We start from the raw sequence: 22,000 nt of genomic DNA, 5'->3' as shown, positions 1-22,000 counted from the left end.
ATCAACAGAATATACATTGTTCTGAGCACTATATCGCACTTATTCTAAAATTGACCACATAATTGGAAGTAAAACACTCCTCAGCAAATTCAAAAGAACAGAAATCATAACAGTCTCTCAGACCACAGTGCAACCAAATTAGAAATCAGGATTAAGAAACTCACTCAAAACTGCACAACTACATGGACACTGAAGAACCTGCTCCTGAATGACTACTGGGTAAATAACGAAATGAAGGCAAAAATAAAGAAGTTCTTTGAAACCAATGACAACAAAGACACAATGTACCAGAATCTCTAGGACACATTTAAAGCAGTGTCTAGAGGGAAATTTATAGCACTAAATGCCCACAAGAGAAAGCAGGAAAGCTCTAAAATTGACACCCTAACATCACAATTACAAGAACTAGAGAAGCAAGAGAAATTCAAAAGCTGGCAGAAGGTAAGAAATAACTAAGATCAGAGTAGAACAGAGGGAGATAGAGACACAAAAATCCCTTTAAGAAAATCAGTGAATCCAGGAGCTGGTTTGTGAAGATCAACAAAATAGACTGCTAGCCAGACTAAGGAAGAAAAGAGAGAAGAACCAAAGAGATGCAATAAAAAATGATAAAGGGGATATCACCGCTGATCCTACAGAAATACAAACTACCATCTGAGAGTACTATAAACAACTCTATGCAAATAAACTGAAAAATCTAGAAGAAATGGATAAATTCCTGGACACATACAACCTCTCAAGTCTAAGCCAGGAAGAAGTAAAATCCCTGAATAGAACTATAACAAGTACTGAATTGAGGCAGTAATTAATAGCCTACTAACCAAAAAAAGGCCAGGACCAGACAGATTCACAGCCGAATTCTACCAGAGGTACAAAGAGGAGCTGATACCATTCCTTCGGAAACTATTCCAAACAATAGAAAAAGAGGACTCCTCCCTAACTCATGTAATGGGGCCAGAATCATCCTGATACCAAAACCTGGCAGAAACCAACAAGAAAAGAAAATTTCAGGCCAAAATTTCTGATGAACATCGATGCAAAAGTCCTCAATAAAATACTGGCAAACTGAATCCACAGCACATCAAAAAGTTTATCCACCATAATCAAGTGGGCTTCATCACAGGAATGCAAGGCTGGTTCAACATACATAAATCAATAAATGTAATCCATCACATAAACAGAACCAAGTACAAAAACCACATGGTTATCTCAATTGACGCAGAAAAGACCTTTGGCAAAATCCAGCTGTCCTTCATGCTAAAAATTCTCAATAAACTAGGTATTCATGGAATGTTTCTCAAAATAATAAGAGCTGTTTATGACAAATCCACAGTCAATATCATACTGAATGGGCAAAAACTGGAAGCATTCCCTTTGAAAACCAGCACAAGACAAGGATGCCCTCTCTCAGCACTCCTATTTAACATAGTATTGGAAGTTCTGGCCAGGGTAATGAGGCAAGAGAAATAAAGGATATTCAAATAGGAAAAGAGGAAGTCATATTGTCTCTGTTTGCAGATGACATGATTGTATATTTAGAAAACACCATCGTCTTAGCCCAAAATCTCCTAAAGCTGATAAGCAACTTCAGCAAAGTCTCAGTGTAGAAAATCAATGTGCAAAAATCACAAGCGTTTCTATACAACAATAACAGAGAGTCAAATCATCAGTGAGTCCCATTCACAATTGCTACAAAGAGACTTAAATACCTAGGAATACAACTTACAAGGGATGTGAAGGAACTCTTTAAGGAGAACTAAAAACCACTGCTCAAAGAAATAAGAGAGAGGATACAAACAAATGGAAAAACATTCCATGCTCATGGATAGGAAGAATCAATATTGTGAAAATGGCCATACTGTCCAAAGTAATTTATTGATCTAATGCTATCTCCATCTGTGACTTTCTTCACAGGATTGGAAAAAACTACTTTAAATTTCATATGGAATCAAAAAAGAGCCCACATAGCCAAGACAATCCTAAACAAAAAGGCCAAAGCTTGAGTCATCATGCTTCCTGACTTCAAACTGTACTAGAAGGCTACAGTAACCAAAGCAGCATGGTAATGGTATATAGACCAAAACAGATACATAGATCAAGGGAACAGAATAGAGAACTCAGAAATAACACCACACATCTACAACCATCTTATCTTTGACAAATCTGACAAAAACAAGCAATAGGGAATGGATTCACTTTTAATAAATGGTGTCAGGAAAACTGGCTAGCCATATGCAGAAAACTGAAACTGAATTCCTGCCTTACACCTTATACAAAAATTAAAGATAGATGAAAGACTTCAATGTGAGACCTAATACCATAAAAACCTTAGAAGAAAACAGAGGCAATATCATTCAGAACATAGGCATGGACAAAGACTTCATAACTAAAACACCAAAAGCAATGGTAACAAAAGAAAAAATTGACAAATGGGTTCTAATTAAACCAAAGAGCTTTGCACAGCGAAAGAAACTATCATCAGAGTAAACAGGCAACCTACAGAATGGGAAAAAAGTTTTGCAATCTATCCATCTGACAAAGGGCTAGTATCCAGAATCTACAAAGAACTTAAATTTACAAGGAAAAAACAACCCTATCAAAAAGGGGGTGAAGAATATGAACAGACAATTCTAAAAAGAAGACATTTATGTGGCCAACAAACATAGGAAAAAAAGCTCATCATCACTGGTCATTAGAGAAATGCAAATCAAAACCACATTGAGATACCACCTCATGCCAGTTAGAATGGTAATCACTAAAAAGTCAGGAAACAAAAGATGCTGAAGAGAGTGTAGAGAAATAGGAACACTTTTACAGTTGCTGGGAGTGTAAATTAGTTCAACCATCGTGGAAGACAGTGTGGAGAGTCCTCAAGGATCTAGAACCAGAAATATCATTTGACCCGGCAATCCCATTGCTGGGTATATACCCAAAGAATTAAAAATCATTCTACTATAAAGACACATGCACATGTATGTTTATTGCAGCACTATTCACAGTAGCAAAGACTTGAAACCAACCCAAATGCCCATCAATGATAGACTGGATAAAGAGAATGTGGCACACATACACTGTGGAATACTATGCAACCATAAAAAAGGATGAGTTCATTTCCTTTGCAGGGACATATATTGAGCTGGAAACCATAATTCTCAGCAAACTAACACAAGAACAGAAAACCAAACACCGCCTGTTCTCACTCATAAGTGGGAGTTGAACAATGAGAACACATGGACACGGGGAGGGGAACATCGCACACCAAGGCCTGTTAGGGGGTTGGGGTCTAGGGGAAGGACAGCATTAGGATAAATACCTAATGTAGATAATAGGTTGATGGGTGCAGCAAACCACCATGGCATGTGTATACCTATGTAACAAACCTGCACATTATGCACATGTACCCCAGAACTTAAGGTATAATAATAATTTAAAAATCATTCTGCAAGTTTCTAGGAAGTTTCAAACTATCCCATATCTTTCTGTCTTCTTCTGACCCCTCCAAACTGTTCTAATATCTGCCTGTTACCCAGTTCTAAGGTTGATTCCACATTTTGATGTGTCTTTATAGCAGCACCCCACTCCCAGTACCAATTTAATGTATTAGTCTAGTTTCATACTGCTATAAAGAACTGCCCAGGGCTGGATACTTTATAAAGAACAGAGATTTAATTTACTTACAGTTCAGAATGTCTGGAGAGACCTCAGAAAACTTAATATCATGGCAGAAGACAAGAGAAGCAAGGTACCTTTTTCACAAGGCAGCAGGGAGAAATGCCAAGTGAAGGGGGGAAAGCCCCTTATAAAACTATTAGATATTATGAGGAATCACTTACTGTCAGAAAAGCAGCATGGGGAAAACCACCACATCAATCACCTCCAACCAGGTCCCTCCCTCAACATGTGGAGGTTATAATTTGAGATGAGATTTAGGTAGGGACACAGAGCCAAACCATATCACCTGTCCTACAAGAAATACTAAATCTACCTTAATCACAAAGAAAATATTAGTAATAATAAGTAATCACTTGAAGGTACAAAATTTATTGGTGGTGATAAATACATAGAAAAACACAAAATATTATGACACCATAACTATGGTATGTAAACTGCTTTTATCCTAAGTGGAAAGACTAAATAATAACCCAATGAAAAATAATAACTATAACTTTTTATACATAGAACAACAAGAAATAAGTGGAACTAACAAAAGTTAAAAAGCAGGGAGATAAAGTTAAGGTGTAGAGTTTTTATTAGTTTTCTTTTTGTTCATATGTTTATGCAAACAGTGTTATCAGGTTAAAATAATGAGTTATTAGATAGTATTTGCATGCCTCATGGTAACCTCAAACCACCAAACATACAATGGGTGCAAAAAAATTATAAAACAAGAAACTAAATTATATCACCAGAAAAAAGAACACCTTCAATAGAAGAAGACAAGAAGAAAAGAAAGAAGTAAGAGAACCACAAAACAACCAGAAAACAAATAATAAACTTGGAAGAGTAAGTCCTTACTTATCAGTAATAACATTGAGTTTAAATGGACTAAACTCTCCAATCAAAAGACAGACTGGCTGAATAGAAGAAAAAAGCAAGACTCATTGATCTGTTGTCTATGGGAAAAACACCTTGCTTATAAAGACACACATAGACTGACAATAAAAGGATGAAAAACATTTTGTATGCCAATGGAAACTAAAAAAAAAAGCAGAAGTAGCTATATTTATATCAGACAAAATAGATTTCAAGACAAAAGCTATAAGAGGAGACAAATAAGGTAACTATATAATGATTATGGTGTCAATTCAGCAAGAGAATATAAGAATTTTAAATATATATGCACCAAAAACTGGAGTACTCAGATATATAAAGCAAATATTATTAGAGCTAAAAGGATAGACTCCCATAAGATAATAGCTGGAGACTTCAACACTGCACTTCTAACACTGAACAGATCTTTCAGACAGAATATCAACAGAGAAACATCATACTTAATCTGTACTGTAGATCAAATAGATCTAATAGATATTTACAGAACATTTCACCCAACAGCTGCAGAATACACACTATTTTCCTCAGCGCATGGCTCATTCTCAAGGATACACCATATGTTAGGTCGCAAAACAAGTCTTAAAACATTCAAATAATGTTCAGTAGAAAAAGAGGTTTAATTGACTTACAGTTCAGAATACCTGGGGAGGCCTCAGCAAACTTACAATCATGGCAGAAGATGAAGGAAAAGCTAGGCACCTTCTTTACAAGGCAGCAGGAAGGAGAAGCAATTCAAATAATGTTTTAAGACTTGTTTTGTGAGCTAGCATATGATGTGTCCTTGAGAATGATCCATGTACTGAGGAAAATAATTTTGAAATAATATAAAGCATCTTGTATTGAAGTACATTATATTGATGATATTATGTTGAAATCAACCATCTTCTCTGACCACAATAGAATAAAAGTAGAAACTAATAAGAGAATTTTGGATACAAGAGAATTTGAATTATATTCATACAAATATGTATAAATTAAACAACGTGCTCCTGAATGACCAGTGGGTCTATGAAGAAATTAAGACGAAAATTGAAAAATTTCTTCAATCATATGATGTTGGAAACAGCATAACAAAACCTGTGGGATACAGGAAAAGCAATAATAAAGGGGAAGTTTATGGCTATAACTGTCTACATCGAAAAAGAGGACAAACTTCAAAGCATCTAGTGATGCATCTTAAAGAACTAAAAAAGCAAGAGCAATCCAACCTTAAAATTAGAAGAAGAAATGAAACAAAACAAAAACAAAAAGCTGTCGAGACCAGCTCAGTCAGGGAGACCCTAACCCAGTGGTGCTAGAGGAATTAAAGACACACACACAGAAATAAAGAGGTGTGAAGTGGGAAATCAGGGCTCTTACAGCCTTCAGAGCTGAGAGCCTGGAACAGAGATTTACCAACGTATTTATTAACAGCAAACCAGTCATTAGCATTGTCTCTATAGATTTTAGATTAACTAAAAGTATCCCTTATGGTGAAACACAGGGATGGGCTGAAATAAAGGGATGGGTTGTGATAGTTATCTGCAGCAGGAGCATGTCCTTAAGGCACAGATCGCTCATGCTATTGTTTGTGGTTTAAGAACGTGTTTAAGCGTTTTTCTGCCCCGGGTGGGCCAGGTGTTCCTTGCCCTCATTCTGGTAAACCCACAACCTTCCAGCATGGGCATTATGGCCATCATGAGCATGTCACGGTGCTGCAGAGATTTTGTTTTTGGCCAGTTTTGGGGCCCTGTTACCAACAAAAAGCTGTTTTTTGGGGAAGTTACACAACATTAACAAACTGACTTAAAAAAAGAAGATTCAGATACATAAAATCAGAGATGAAAAAGGAGACAAAACAACTGATACTGCAGAAATATAAAGGTGTGTTAGTGGATACTATGAGCAACTGCATGCCAATAAATTGGAAAATACAGAAAAATTGACAAATGCCTAGACACATACAGCCTATGAAGACTGAATGAGGAAGAAATCCAAAACCCAAACAGGTCAAGAACAAGTAACAATATTAAAGCCATATTAAAAAGTCTCCCAATAAGAAAAGCCCAAGACTTGATGGCTTCACTGATGAATTCTCCAAACTTTTAAAGAAGAACTAATACCAATCCTATTCAAACTATTGTAAAAACTAGAAGATGAGGACATACTTCCAAATGCATTCTATAAAGTCATTATTACCTTGATCTCTAATCCAGATGAAGACACAGCAACAAAAATAACATAACTATAGGCCAATTATCTCTGATGAATATTTATGTAAAAATATTCAACAAAGTACTACCAAACCAAATTCAGCAATACATTAGAAAGATCATTTATCATGACCAAGTGGGATTTATCCCTGGGATGCAGGGATGACCCAATATACACAAATCAATCAGTTTGATACTTTATATCAACAAAATGAAGCATAAAAACCATACAGTTATTCTAATTGCTGTGGGAAAAGCATTTGATAAAATTCATAATCCATTTATAATAAAAGCACCCAAAAAACTGGGGATAGTAGGAACATACCACAACATAATAAAAACTGTATACAACAGACCCACAGCTAGTATCATACTGAATGGGGAAAAACTGAATGTCCTTCCTCTAAGATCGGGAACATAACAAGGATGCCTGTGTCACTACTGTTATTCAACATAGTACTGGAAGTCCTCGCTAGAAGATGATCAATGATATAAAGACACCCAAATTGGAAAGGAAGAAGTCAAATTACCCTTGTTTGCAGATGATATGATCTTATATTTGAAAAAAACTTAAGACTCCACAAGAAAGCTGTTAGAACTGATAGATAAATTTAGTAAAGTTTCAGGATACAAAGTCAACAAACAAAAATCAGTAGCATTTCTATATCCTAACAGAAAACAATGTAAAGAAGAAATAAAAAAATTAATCCCATTTACAGTAGTCACACATAAAATTAAATACCTCAGAATTAACCAAACAAGTGAAAGATCTTTGTAATAAAACAGAAAAACATGATTGAAAGAAATCGAGGAGGGCACAAAATAATGGAAAAAATATTCCATGTTCATGGATTGGAATAATCAACATTAAAATGTCCATACTGCCCAAAGCAATCTACAGATTCAGTGCAATCTCTATCAAAATATCAATGACATTCTTCACAGAGATAGAGAATACAATCCTAAGATTTATATGGAACTACAAAAGACCAAGAATAGCAAAAACTGTCCTAAGCAAAAAGAACAAAACTGGATGAATCACATTACATGACTTCAAATTATATTACAGAACTACAGTAACCAAACTAGTATGGTACTGACATAAAAACAGATACGTAGAACATGGAACAGAATAGAGAACCTAGAAACAAATCAATCTATCTACAGCAAACTCATCAATAAATTAGCCAAGAACATGCATGAGAAAAAGACAGTCTCTTTAATAAATTGTGCTGGGAAAACTGGATATCTATATATGGAAGAAACAAACTAGACCCTTATCTCTCACCACATACAAAAACCAAATAAAAACGGATTAAAAACTTAAACCTAAAACCCCAAACTACAAAATGACTACAAGAAAACATTGGAGAAAATCTCCAGGACATTGGTCTGGGCAAAAATTTCTTGAGCAATATTTTACAAGTACAGGCAACAAAAGCAAAAATGGACAAGTGTGATCACATTAAGTTAAAAATCTCTGCACAACGAAGGATACACCTAACAAAGTGAAAAGGCAATCTACAAAATGGGAAAACATTTGCAAACTACCCATCTGACAAGGGATTAATAGCTAGAATACAAAAGGAACTCAAACAATTCTATAAGAAAAAATAATAATCCGATCAAGAAATGGGCAAAAGATTTGAATAGATATTTCTGAAAAGAAGACAAAGAAATGGCAATTGGTCTTTGAAAATATGTACAGATCATTGATCATTAGAGAAATGAAAATAAAGTCTAAAATAAGATATCATCTCACCACAGTTAAAGTAACTTACTTTCAAAACACAGGCAATAACAAATGCTGACCAAGATGAAGAGGAAACGGAACCCTTGAACCCTGTTGGTGGGAATGTAAATTAGCACAGCTACTGTGGATAACAGTTTGGAGGTTCCTCAAAAAGAAAACACAAAATCTGGGACACCATGTGATCCAGAAATCCCTCTGCTGGGTATATAACAAAAGAAAGAAAATCAGTATATCAAAAAGATATCTGCAGTCCTATGTTTGTTGTAGCACTGTTTCCAATGGGTAAGATTTGGAAGCAACCTAAGTGTCTATCAATAGATGAATGGATACAGAAAATGTGTTACATGTACACATACACAATGGAGCATTACTCAGCCATAAAAAAGAATGAGATCCAGTCATTTGTAATAACATGGATGGAACCATAGATTTTTTTGTTAAGTGAAAGAAGCCAGGCCCAGAAAGTAAAATGTGACATGTTCTCACTTATTTGTGTAATCTAAAAATCAAAGTAATTAAACTTATGGACATAAAGAGTAGAAGAATGGTTACCAGAGGCTGGGAAGGGTAGTTGGGGGATAGGGAGGAGATGGGGATTTTTAATGGGTACTAACAAATAGCTCGAAATAATGAATATGACCTACTATTCTGTAGCCCAACGAGGTGACTATACTTGATTATAACTTCAATGTACATTTTAAAATAACTTAATGTGTAATTGGATTGTTTTAATTAAAATGAATGCTTGAGGGGATGGAGACCTCATTCTCTGTGATGTGTTCATTTCACATTGAATGCTTGTATCAAAACATCTCATGTACCCCATAAATATATACACCTACTATGTACCCACAACAAATTTTTTAAAAAAGGAAAAACTATATGTCATTATGAATCAATAAGATATAAAATTGGGAAAACAGTCATTGACCCTACCACTGTTCAATTAACAAATAACAATAACATCAATGCTAATTTAGTTGCATATATATAATATATATGAATGAATATATTGCAAGTCAAGAAGAAAGTGGTGAAATAGATGTATTTTAAATTTTTGTAGTGCTACATATTAAAGGAAAACACATGCGTGTATTTGAAACTGTTTTTAGGGGGATTACGCTCAGAAGTTCAGTAGATTTATTCTTATCTCAGATTTTTTTCCCCTCATGATTGGAAAATGTACAGATTGATCTCATTCTATTTATTTGGTAATTCAAAGTAAAGTAGTTTGGAAATGGTTAATTGCAGCAGATGCATCCTCCTCTTCCCCGTTTTCAGAATGAGTGGATTTGGGGTAATCATATTTCCATCACTTAAGGAGCCAATTTTCCTTTTCTCTTTCCTCATTTGCTCTCCTTTAATACACCTGCTACAGAGTAGTTAGCAGAGGGGGGTTTGAATAATAACACTACTTTACATGTATATATGGCCTTTCATCCAAGTATCTAAAAGCTCTCTGTAAACACTATCTTGCTATGTATAGATTATTAGCATCATTTAAAGCTAGGCAAGTGAGGACTGTGCAGGTAAGTGACTGCCTAAGGTCACATATTAAGACTATAGTGTTGCTAGAAGGAGGCTTCTGGTCACTTGAGGATTTTGTTTCCCGGTTGACCCAGCTAAGGGCACCTGTCTGCATTAAACCTCAGAGTTCTCATGTATCTCTTCTAGAGTACCATTTATTACATTCATATAACCCACCATTACACTCTCTTCTTCCATCAGATGTTTTACCTCATAATCCATCTTGCGACTTTCTGTCATGTTGACACTTCCTATAGTGCCACATATCACTATAATTCTCGAGGTTAAAGACAGTGTTTATGACTATCTCTCATTGAGTTTTATTTCCACATCTTCAAACCTGGCTCAATGGAACATAATGCAGTACTTGAAAAGCCTAGTTTAAAATAAAGAGAGAATCCACAATTCTTATTTGCAAATCTAATCTGCAGGATAAATGAAATGTAGAGGTTGATGGTAATGGAATATTGAGGTTGGCAGGTGGAAGATTTTAAAACCTGGAAATGGAAAAGGCATTTCTATTCAATTATATAAGTATGGTATTTATCATGTTTGCCTTCCAGGAGGATGAGGTGAGGCTACCTCTGCTACAAAATATCCACTGTAGAATAACCCATTTTAGGAGAAAAAAAAAAATCTCAAGTGTTTTTCATTTCTAAAAGGGCAATTTGTTATTAAAACAGCACAAAATACTAAGATATGTGAATGCATATGATATGGTTTGGTTCTATATTCCTGCCCAAATCTCACATCAAATTGTGATACCCATTGTTGGAGGAGGGGATTGTGGGAGGTGACTAGGCTATAGGGACAGAGTTCTCATGAATGGTTTAGCACAATCCCCTATATAAGTACTATATAGTGAGTGAGTTCTCGTGAGCTCTGATGGCCTAAAAGTGTGTGGCACCTCCCCTCTCTCTCTTCCTCCTGCTCTGGCCGTGTAAGCTGTGCCTGCTTCCCCTTCTCATTCTACCATGATTGGAAGTTTCCTGAAGCCTCCCCACATGCCAAGCAGATGCCAGCATCATGCTTCCCATAGTGCCTGCAGAACAGTGAGCCAATTAAACCTCTTTTCTTTATCAATTACTCAGTCTCAGGTATTTCTTTAAAGCAATGCAAGAACTAACACAGCATGTAAGGTAGCCGGCATAAGTGGAAATACCATTACTGCTTGTTTTCTTTCTTGTCACTCAGAAGTAAGTTAAATGCTCTCACTGGGTCCAAAGAAGGGAGACACCCCAAAGCCATCTTGTGCAGTGTGCCCATAACTGGAAAATAAGAGGCCTTGCTTTTGGTTTCAGCCCTTTTTCCCTGTGTGACATTTGGTGGGTCACATATTTTCTCCTGAGCGTAACTCCTGCAACTAAAATAAAAAGGGTTACATCAGATGACCTCTCAAGTTTGTCCCAAATGTAAACTTTATGACTATTCTATAATTCAGCCACGTTATGATTGATTATGGGAGTTGTAAACTGTGACATGAACTTGCGAATATTACCTATGTTGCTCCAACCAAACTACTACTTCTTTTCTTCCACAGCTGCCTTAATTCCTCTATGTGCTAATACAGAAGCCATTAGCCACATATGGCCATGAACACCTGAAGTGTGTCTAGTCCAAATTGAGATGTGCTGGAGGTATAAAATAGATGTCATATTTTAAAGATAATTTTAAAACTAATCTGGAATGTTACTGTACTTTTTATATAAATTTAATACTAAACATATGTTTTGAACATATCAAGTCAAATAATATAAAATAAATTAGTTTTATCTGGTTTATTTTGCTTAATGTGGCTTTTAGAAAGCTTTAAATTAGTTATTCTATTTGTATTTCTTTTATACAATCCTACTGAGGATACTAGTGGGTATAATGTATGCATAATCAAGCTGCAAGGTTTTAATTTGAACATACCTAAAAACACCATCTTATGCAATATGCTGATCTCAGCCCAGTCTCATATTATCATTCCTGTTTTACAAAGGACACTCTAACAGATCAACTGAGTGGCCCAGGAGGTCTGTAAAAGGTTGCGTAGTGCCTGCAACTCAGATCTACTACAGTGTACTTCTTAAACATCATTGTTTAATTTTAATTTATAAGTACTATATAAAAGATTCTTCCCTTTTCCTCTCATTCTGGTGAAGTGATGTTTTAAAAATATTTTTCTGTTATTTTTAAAGAATAATCCTTGATTCCAGCATTATTTGATTTGATTCTAAAAATTACACTCGTCTGATTAATAATTTTGGAATCTGAGACTGCACTGTGAATTGCATTAACCTTTCTCCCCCAAGCTCTGAACAATTGAGAAATAAGACAAAAGAATGGCAAAGGTGGAGTGGTAGGAAAAGCATCCCCTTCATCATTCAGAAGGCTTGGGTTGCTGGACTGCTGGGCATGGGTTTTCATCAGTGGAAAATTAACATAAGAATGACATCCACTGCTCCTTTGAAATCCCTTTTTGAAAGCACTGCTCTGTAGCTTACGTTTTGTCCCCAGAAGGCTCTGAAAAGTGCCAGATGGGACATTCGTTATACAAATTCCACTGTCAATTTACACATCTCTAAAGTCATTTCTTACTCTATTTCTAATCCTAACTTAAACCTAGCTGCATTGTCCAATAGAGTCTATCAACAATTCTGCATAAAATAAAATGTTTAAAAATAATATAATATTTTCATATTTTATATTCTATATCTATAATCTATTATATATCTATATATTATATATCTATACTTCTTATATATTATATGTCTATTATATATTATATATAGATATATATCTATATTTTATATATTATATATTATGATATATATCTATATTATATATATCTATATACAGATATAATATATATTATATATATTATATATTATAGATATATAAGATATAATTTTTGTATTCTGTAATATAATACACAATGATACTCAGACAATAAAATGCCAAAAACAGATATATGCCAAATTTAAATGTAAATTGTCTCTAATTGCGAAATTCCCAAGCAGAAATTAAAGTTGAAAGATTATTCCCCATTGCACTTTAAGTTCAAGAATATTAGTCTGAAGTTATTGAAGTTTGAACTCAAATTGTCTCGAGTTAAAATTTAAAGTCTAACATTAATTATTTTTAACTTTTTATTCTTTTCAGCTTTAGTTAGCAGGATTGCCAGATTGTCAATACATAGGTTAGGGGTGTGTGTGTTGGGGGGGGGGGTCCCTTTTGCAAATACCACCTGAGCTCTTTCTCAGTGGAATGGTATTCCTAGTGGTTATATTAATATAATACCTACTTTTATGAGTATCACTTTTTAATAATCCCTAAAAGTGAAATGCACACCCAGGAGTATCAAAGCATTGGATTTATATCCACTGAACTTCAAAACCAATATTCAACTCTTAAAACAGCTATCCAGAAAATATCATGGTCCCAGAGCCTCTATTTATCTTTGACAAATACCATAGCTTAGACTCAATGATATCTGAATAAAGCATGACAGATGGAGGACAAAGAAAACAAATGCTTTATTGCTTTTGTGTTACTTAGATATTGTCCCTTTCTTCCAGTTGTCCAAAATCCATAACAAGTATATTTCAACTTGGTTGAGATAAATCCTCAATTCATGCCTAATTTTTGCTTTATCTATTAGTCATTTTTCAGGATAGGGGATGGTTTGGGTAAGGGTCTAGACATGCATACCGTTTGTAATTTGATTTTCTCTTTTGAGCCTTATGTTTCTGGTACTTCAGTGATGAGAACAAGATCTTTGCAATTATATAATATGCCACTTTAATGAGCTTAGGCATTTTCAGTTTTAACGGAATTGTCATTCATTGCCTACCTAGGCCTGGCCTGAGCGCTTTAAGCTGTAACTTATTTAGTGCATTTTGGTACACCCAGAACTCGCTGGCTGCCTTGAAGTTTAAAACAGCAAGGCCTGTATTTATTACAGAAAGATTCTTACCTCAATGATTGTCACGCATGTCTATGTTTTCTTTGATGCTGCTTAGGAAAACTTTTCCTATATAGTTTGCCTTGACCATAAGGCTCCTTCCAAGCCTGCTGATGCTCTTGCTGTTGTTAAGCTCATACCTTTGTTGAGTACTCCACTGCCTGCCTATGTAAGCTAAATGTAGTTCGAAGCCAAGCTGCGGCTGAAGGAACTCTGATGTTATCTCATCTGAGTCATCTCCATTTCACTGAGGCCAGAGTGGCCCACATTTATTAGAGTAGCTGTGTCTTCTAGGACCAATTATGAAGCCCATGGATTTTACTGAGGCCTGAGCATCCCCACACTCTAGTATGCCTCTAAAGATACAGTCATCTTCCTTGTCAAAGTCATCTAAAACTGCAGCCATCCATCAAGGTCAAAATAGCCTATGGACTGCTAAAGATCATTGGCTAAGATTCTGCCGTTAAAAGACAATTACACAACTTTAAAAATCTGCCTAGTCTAGCACCTGTCTCCACCACCATCGAGATCAAAATGTTTGGCCCACCCACCGAAGACCAAAATCCAAAGACCTGACACACCAACACAATCACTCCTCAAATATTTTTCTCCAAATATTGTTTTCTTTCTGTGTCTCATTTCTTGAGTTTTTTTGGTCCATCCACCCAATGTGAATATCTGTAGGTACCAGAAACCTCTATTCTCCGCTTAGGTTGTAAAAAAATATCTAAGAGATATAACAAAGAAATGAAAGATAGATGAAAAAATTGTATCTTTACTACTAATAAAAGCTAGGTGGATAAAAGGGCTTATGGGAGACATAACTGTAAATATCCACCTACACTCAGTAAACCCCAGAATTATCTGAACTCAATTTTCCAGTCACAGGCAACACTGAACAAGACATGTTTCTACAGGTAGAATCCCTGCCCAGGTAAAGGCTGGGGCATAAAGAGTCAGAGAAGTCCTTTCTCTGAGACTGTCTCACTACAAAAGAAGAAATAAGGAACTTAGTTGATTATAACCAGTTACTCTTCTCAAGTTACTAGTCACATGAATCATTCCGTCTCTGCTTTTGAAGGCAGAGGGAAACTGGGAGAGTTATGCTACTGGTGGTCTATCCAATATAAAGAAAATCCCAGGGTGAGAAAATACCATCATGCCAATTATAAATTTTACAAAAGTATAAGGTAACTATACATTGATCCAAGCTTTCTCTTTTATCCCTACATTCCTATCATGCATGATTTTATCTAAATCAATGTATTTGAATAAAGGTCAAATTTGTTGACTTCATATTCTCAGGTATTCACAGTTTATAGAAAAAACAACTTTTTTCCAACTATTTTCCCAAGCTTCTATGACTTTATATAATATCCGAGATTTCATTTATATTGACCCACCAAATTGTTTTTTTTTTTTTTTTTTTTTTTTGAGACAGTTTTGCTCTTGTTGCCCAGGCTGGAGTGCAATTGTGCAATCTCTGCTCACTGTAACCTCCGCCTCCCGGGTTCAAGCAGTTCTCCTCCTGAGTGGCTGGGACTAGAGGTATGCGCCACCAGTCCCGGCTAATTTTGTAGTTTTAGTAGAGACAGAGTTTCTCCATGTTGGTCAGGCTGGTCTCAAACTCCCGACCTCAGGTGATCCACCTGCCTCCCAAAGTGCTGGGATTACAGACGTGAGTCACCGCGCCCGGCCCCAAAATTTTTTTCACATGTTCTGCACTATTCAGCATGCATGCCTTTTTTAATGCCTCACCAGGCAGAAATATCACTTTCTAAACTGTATTTGAATCATACTCATTCTACAAAACCCAGATAAAATCCTAGTCCTTTCAGAAAACATTCTTTTAAATATGCAATATCCAAGTAGAATACCTTTTCTTATCTGTGATCCCCACGGCATTTTGAATTAATAGTGTAGAACTTTACACTCTGCCTTACATCATCGATGTCTACCTTCCTATTTGTTTCTCTTTCACAAAACAGTTTTATAAGTTTTTAAAGGCCCACAATCATGTACTTTAGCACCTCTGAATGTCCACAGTGGCTGTTTGACTCATTCTGCATTATAACCCTCTGCTAATGTGCGTTAAGTTAAATTCATTGTTCCAAACATTAAAATTTATAAAAGAGAAAAATTTAAAAAAAGAAACTGTAAAAGAGGCATTAGCTTAGCAATCTGTATTCATCAAGTTACTTCACATCCAGTGGAGGGAAACCCAGTTCAAATCAGTTTAAATAAAAGAGGAAAATATTGGCTGATATAACTGGGAAGTCTAGTGGTTAAAGCCAGTTTCAGGCAGAAGTGGATTCATGTTTTCAGACATTGACATGATGGCTTCTTTCTCTTCTTTTCCTGACTCTTTGCTTTTGCTTCATTTTCAGACAGCTTTTTAAAAAAATAATAACAATGGCAAGGAAGCATCACCCAGCTTTAAGCCCACCTTAAACTTCTCCAGTTTTATTCATTCCAGAGAAAAACAGGCCCTTTTTCCCCTGTGTGTCCTGGAGTAAACTCGGATTCACTGTGTTCAGTTCGTGTGTCTCACTTGAACCATATGCTTCTGTTCTTGTTTTAGACGCGGGATCCTCCTTCGTCATCCAAGCTAGTGTTGAGTAGCCTGATTGTAACTCACTGTAACTTCAAACTCCTGGGCTCAAGTGATCCTCTTGTCTCAGCCTCCAAAGTAGCTGTGACTAGAGGTGGCACCACACACCCGGCTAATGTTTTAAATTTTTTGTAGAGACGAAGTATAACCACGTTGTCCAAGTTGGTCTTGAACTTCCAGCCTCAAGTGATCTCCCACCCTGGCCTTCTAAAGCGTTGGCATTACAGACATCAGTAACTGTGTGCATTCCATATACTTCAACTGGGATACTAAAACATTTCATCTGGATCTAAGGAGTTAAAAGTAGCTTCACCTGCACCTCTCTGAAACTATGTTATTGCTAAGAATGGATGAACTATTTTCTCAAAGGAAGGCATGTGTACAATAAGTAGTGTATGTCCATTAAATAATTAGAATGATGGCCACTCCTAGTGCTCCCATGGACTAGTTATTTGAACTTATGCTAGGCATTAATGCTCTTTTAAGCTTTTCATAAGATTTCCTGGGGATTAAATGAGACTTTAAATAAAGCACCCAAACCACGTAACACACTCTATAAATGCTAATTCCCTTAAGATACTTCCTGTACATATTTCTTAGGGTCATACATATTTAACGTAAAGTCATTCTGAAAAAAATTAATAAAGAAGAGAAAAGGGGATGGTGATGAATAGATGAGAAAAGACTACTGAAATATGTTATAAACAAACAATAATGTGAATGTCAGAGGCCATGTATATGAAATATTCCATTGAAATAACTTTGGGCTAAAATATATTGTTCTGTGAATGCAGCTAATAATGACAAGTGACAGCGCTACCTTGATTATGTCCTTTGCTACTGTGAAATCCATTGCACCTAGTATCTTTCCTTTATTTTTCAAAGCTTACATACTCAGGATACTTCAGAAGAAAATGTAGACATAAATGGTATTGGTCATACTGACATTCAAATAAGTACATTATCTTCTCCTTGTTGTCTTATAACTCTTATATCCATTTCACCACAAATAACTCTTTATACTGAAGAAGAATTCACTCAGGTTAACTTTTTCAACAAAGAACATATGCTTACATTAAATAAACAGGCACCTCTGCTTTCTAAATGGATTTAATATTGTTGAAAGATGTCATCCAATGGTGAGTGGTGACAATTGCTAAAGATATTTTTTAATGATATGGGCCCACATAGGAAACAACACATTGAGGGCAAAGCAGTTCTGAATTAATTCCAAATCATGACTTATTTGGCTCTTGTGAGCTACCCTTTATGCTGATTAAAAACCCTCTGTTTTCAGCCCTGTGCCCTCCACTCTCAATTCTGTTCTATAGTACAACTCCAGCTATCTTCATAATGACATTTTCCAGACCTACTTTTCTGATCATTTCATTGCTTAAGTTGATTGTAAATTTGCAGAAATTTTGTTGCCTCTTGTTAAACACAGGTTAGTGTTTTATATTAAAAACACAATTAGTAAATGTATAACATTTATGACTTCCTAATTAATTTGTTGGATGTGTATACCTTTTACAAGGCACTGTGCCAAGATTCAGAGATGCAAGAAGAGTAGCCTCTGCCCTGAAGGGGCCTCCAGTCTAGAGCTTGGTCTTGTTTCTGAAAGTATGATTTGGTGCACAGCAGAATTGCCATATACTAATACCTAATAAGGTAAACATGAATTGCATAGTCAAATAAACTTGGGAATCACTGGATTAAACAAAGTGAAATAGATTTTGCTATTGTAGGACTTTTCTACAACTTTAATATGCTAATATGTTTTGAAGAGCTCAAAAGGAAGTGAAATAATCAGTAGTTTCTGACCTAGCCAAAGAGAAGAGCCATTTTTGGAAGGGTGTACCTTGTAGAACTAAGGTATAGACAGTATACGAGTTTGAGAAATAATGCACCAATGGGATAATTCTCATCTTTTTGAGGAGGTGTGTTTTGTCATTTCTCTCCAATTTCCTCCTCTATAATAGCTGGCGAGAGACTAAGTCACTTCCACCCACTCTTTCTCCCTCTTCTAGGTCAAGTTAGCTTCCAGCTAAAAGAGGAAAATTGGACAGTTTCCAGAGCACTGTATTCATGAGCCAACCCCAGAGCAAATGATGCCTAGACATAGATATATGCTTAAGATATACACTTTTCAAAAGTTTTGTGTTATTGACAAATAATAATTGTACATATTTATGGAGTACTGTGTGATGATTTGATTCATGTGTACGTTGTGAAATTATCAAATGGGATTATTAGCATGTCCATCTCCTCAAATATTTATTATTTATTTGTGGTGAGAACATTTAAAATATTCTTCTATAGTAAATTTGAACTAAACAACACATTATTAACTATAGGTACCATGCTATTCAATAGATCACCAGAACTTATTTCTCCCGTGTAAGTGAAACTTTGTACCCCTTAACCAATGTCTCCCCTTTCCTCATCCACCCCACCTCCGGCCCCTGATAATCACCATTCTATTCTCTACTTTTATGAATTTGACTATTATAGATTCCACATATAAGTGAGATCATATTGTGTTTGTCTCTGTGATTGAATTATTTAACTTAATGTCTTCTAGGTTCATACATGTTGTCACCAATGACAGAATATTTTATTTCTTTTTCAAAAGCTGAATAGCACTCCACTGTGCATATATACACATTCATCCATGGATGGACACTTAGTCTTTTTATTACCACCTGATCTGCCTTATGAGAAATGTTAAAATATACTCTTTTAAGTAACCATCCACCAGTTCATTGTGAAGAGACTATTCATTCTTTTAATGTATTTCTTGTGGCAATACTTTTCCCCTCAGAATTTAGTGTTGTTTAAAAGGATAGTGTGAGTAATGGAAGAGAGTAATTCCATATAAATCAACCCAGGAACAAATTAGGGTGATAGACTTAACAGAACAAGGGCCTGGCAATTGTAAATCCTTTGTGTTGTCTATTACTCTGTGAGTTTTTGTCAAGGCTTTCTCTAAAAAACTTACTGCAGATTATCATTGTTAACTGTGGATGTCTGAGGCATACTTTATCACTAGAAGAGACAACTTTTAAAGCTTGGAAGGAAATTCAGTGGGCGGTATTATATCTCTGGGTTTTTGTGAAGCAGTAATTTAGCTTCTTGGAGGAAACCAATTCAGATAAAATACAAACCACTGATACCACACAATGTCACTTATTACACTGAATACAATGTTCTTTCTGATGTTACACACCCATATAAACACCCATGCATACACATAGAGCACAAATTTATCCATATGGCACCCTGAATTTAAATCTTTACCAACATTAATGTTTTGAGTATAAATAATAGATAATAGCAAATGATAACAAATACAATTATCAAATTATCTTTTTTATACATTTGCTCTTGGAGATCTTATGTAATTTTTTTCAGAAATCCTCATTTTTTCATTGTGATTACTATTAATTTCTTTTTCCATAATCTTACGGGCTGAATTTCTATCTCACTATTATGCATCTTCACCTGGATAGCTCTTTGGTGACTCCAAATCAACCAGCCTCAAATTGGACTCATAAACCTTCTCTTCCTAAAATACTCCTATTTTCATGTTAACTATCTTTAATTTTTCTCTAGTCCCTTTCCCCACCCTCCGGCCATTCATGCTTAAAATCTCTTTCTTCCCTTTTCACCTTGCTTGGACTGGTAGATGCTCTCTTCATTATCTAATAAAAAAGTCACAGATAAATCCAAAAAACATTTGATACAGGGAGACAACGATCTGAAACTTCATTTTGACACAAGCATTCCATTTAATGGGCATTATTAGACTACTGCTATAAGCTACATAATTACAATCTAGCTGCATGACCTTGGGAAATTTATGTGACTTCTTTGTGTCTCATTTTCAAGAGGAAGTGAGAAATCTTAGCCTCTGAGGTTTATTGGGGGAATACAAAGAAATGATGTGTACAAACTTGCTTTGCAAATCGGAAATGAAGGAAAGTTGCAAATGACTTAGCCATATCTGTTCTATAACATCGCTGATACCACCTTAGTTTAAGCGGTTATGACTCTTTTTCTTCTAAAATACTATTGCTGTAGACACTTTGTATCTCCCCTCAAATTCATATGTAGAAAACTAATTCCCAATGTGATGATCTTTTGAGGTCGGGTTTCTGGAAAGTGATCAGGTTATGTGGGCATAGCCCTCAAAAATGGAAATAGTACCCTTAAAAAAAGGGTGACCTAGAGAGTGACCTTTGCCTCTTCCACAATGTGAGGACACAGTGAGAAGTCATCTTTGAACCAGGAAATCGGCTCTCCCCAGACACCAAGTCTGTTGGGTCCTTGATCTTGAACTTGCCAGTCTCCAAACTCTGGGAAATAACTTTCTGTTGTTTATAAGGACAGTGTGGGTAATGGAACAGAGTAATTCCATATAAATCAACCCAGGAACAAATTAGGGTGGTGTTATTAAATGCAGCTCAACTGGACAAAGAAAAGTATTAAAATTTTAACAGGTTTTCTTTCCCAGCTCTGTGGGCTTCTTCACTAAGGATTGAGCTTCTATGCATGCATGCATTCATTCATTCATTATTTTGCAAACTTACTCACTTATTCACTTAACTAACATTTAATAAAGACTATAAAGGCAAATGACTCAACACTATGGCATGGGGTTGAAATACATACATAACCTGAAGCTTATCATTTGAAAAGCAGTAATCACACTTGCTATAGAGTTGATATGAGTTAAAGAGATAAGCCTACCAGCACAGCCCTTGACATCACGTAGCAGATGTTTGCTGTTGGTTACTATGCCTTTATTAGTGGTTAAAATACACACATCCTGGCAACCCACCCTGTTTCCTCTAGATAGAAAACACAGTCTTCCTTATACAAACATTTTTTTCTGCCTAAATAGCTAAAGCTCTATGATACAAGCTTATACATAGGCATATTCATTATGTTCCCATGGATTTTGATATTGAATAAATAAACATTTAATGAATAAAACTTCCTGAAAATCATATCGACGTGAAAGTAAATTGTTTTAAAGCTATTTAAAAACTCTTAAGACGGCCGGGCGCGGTGGCTCACGCCTGTAATCCCAGCACTTTGGGAGGCCGAGGCGGGCGGATCACAAGGTCAGGAGATCGAGACCACGGTGAAACCCCGTCTCTACTAAAAATACAAAAAATTAGCCGGGCGCGGTTGTGGGCGCCTGTAGTCCCAGCTACTCGGGAGGCTGAGGCAGGAGAATGGCGTGAACCCGGGAGGCGGAGCTTGCAGTGAGCCGAGATCGCGCCACTGCACTCCAGCCTGGGCGACAGAGCGTCTCAAAAAAAAAAAAAAAAAAAAACTCTTAAGGCAACAGGCTATCAGGATGTAGACAGGCAGCTTGCATTCATATCAACATCCATAAAATAGAATAATAC

This window comes from Macaca fascicularis, chromosome 5 (assembly GCF_037993035.2).
Source record: "Macaca fascicularis isolate 582-1 chromosome 5, T2T-MFA8v1.1".
NCBI classification, from domain to species: Eukaryota; Metazoa; Chordata; class Mammalia; order Primates; family Cercopithecidae; genus Macaca; species Macaca fascicularis.
Note: the sequence above shows the minus strand (reverse complement) of the source record.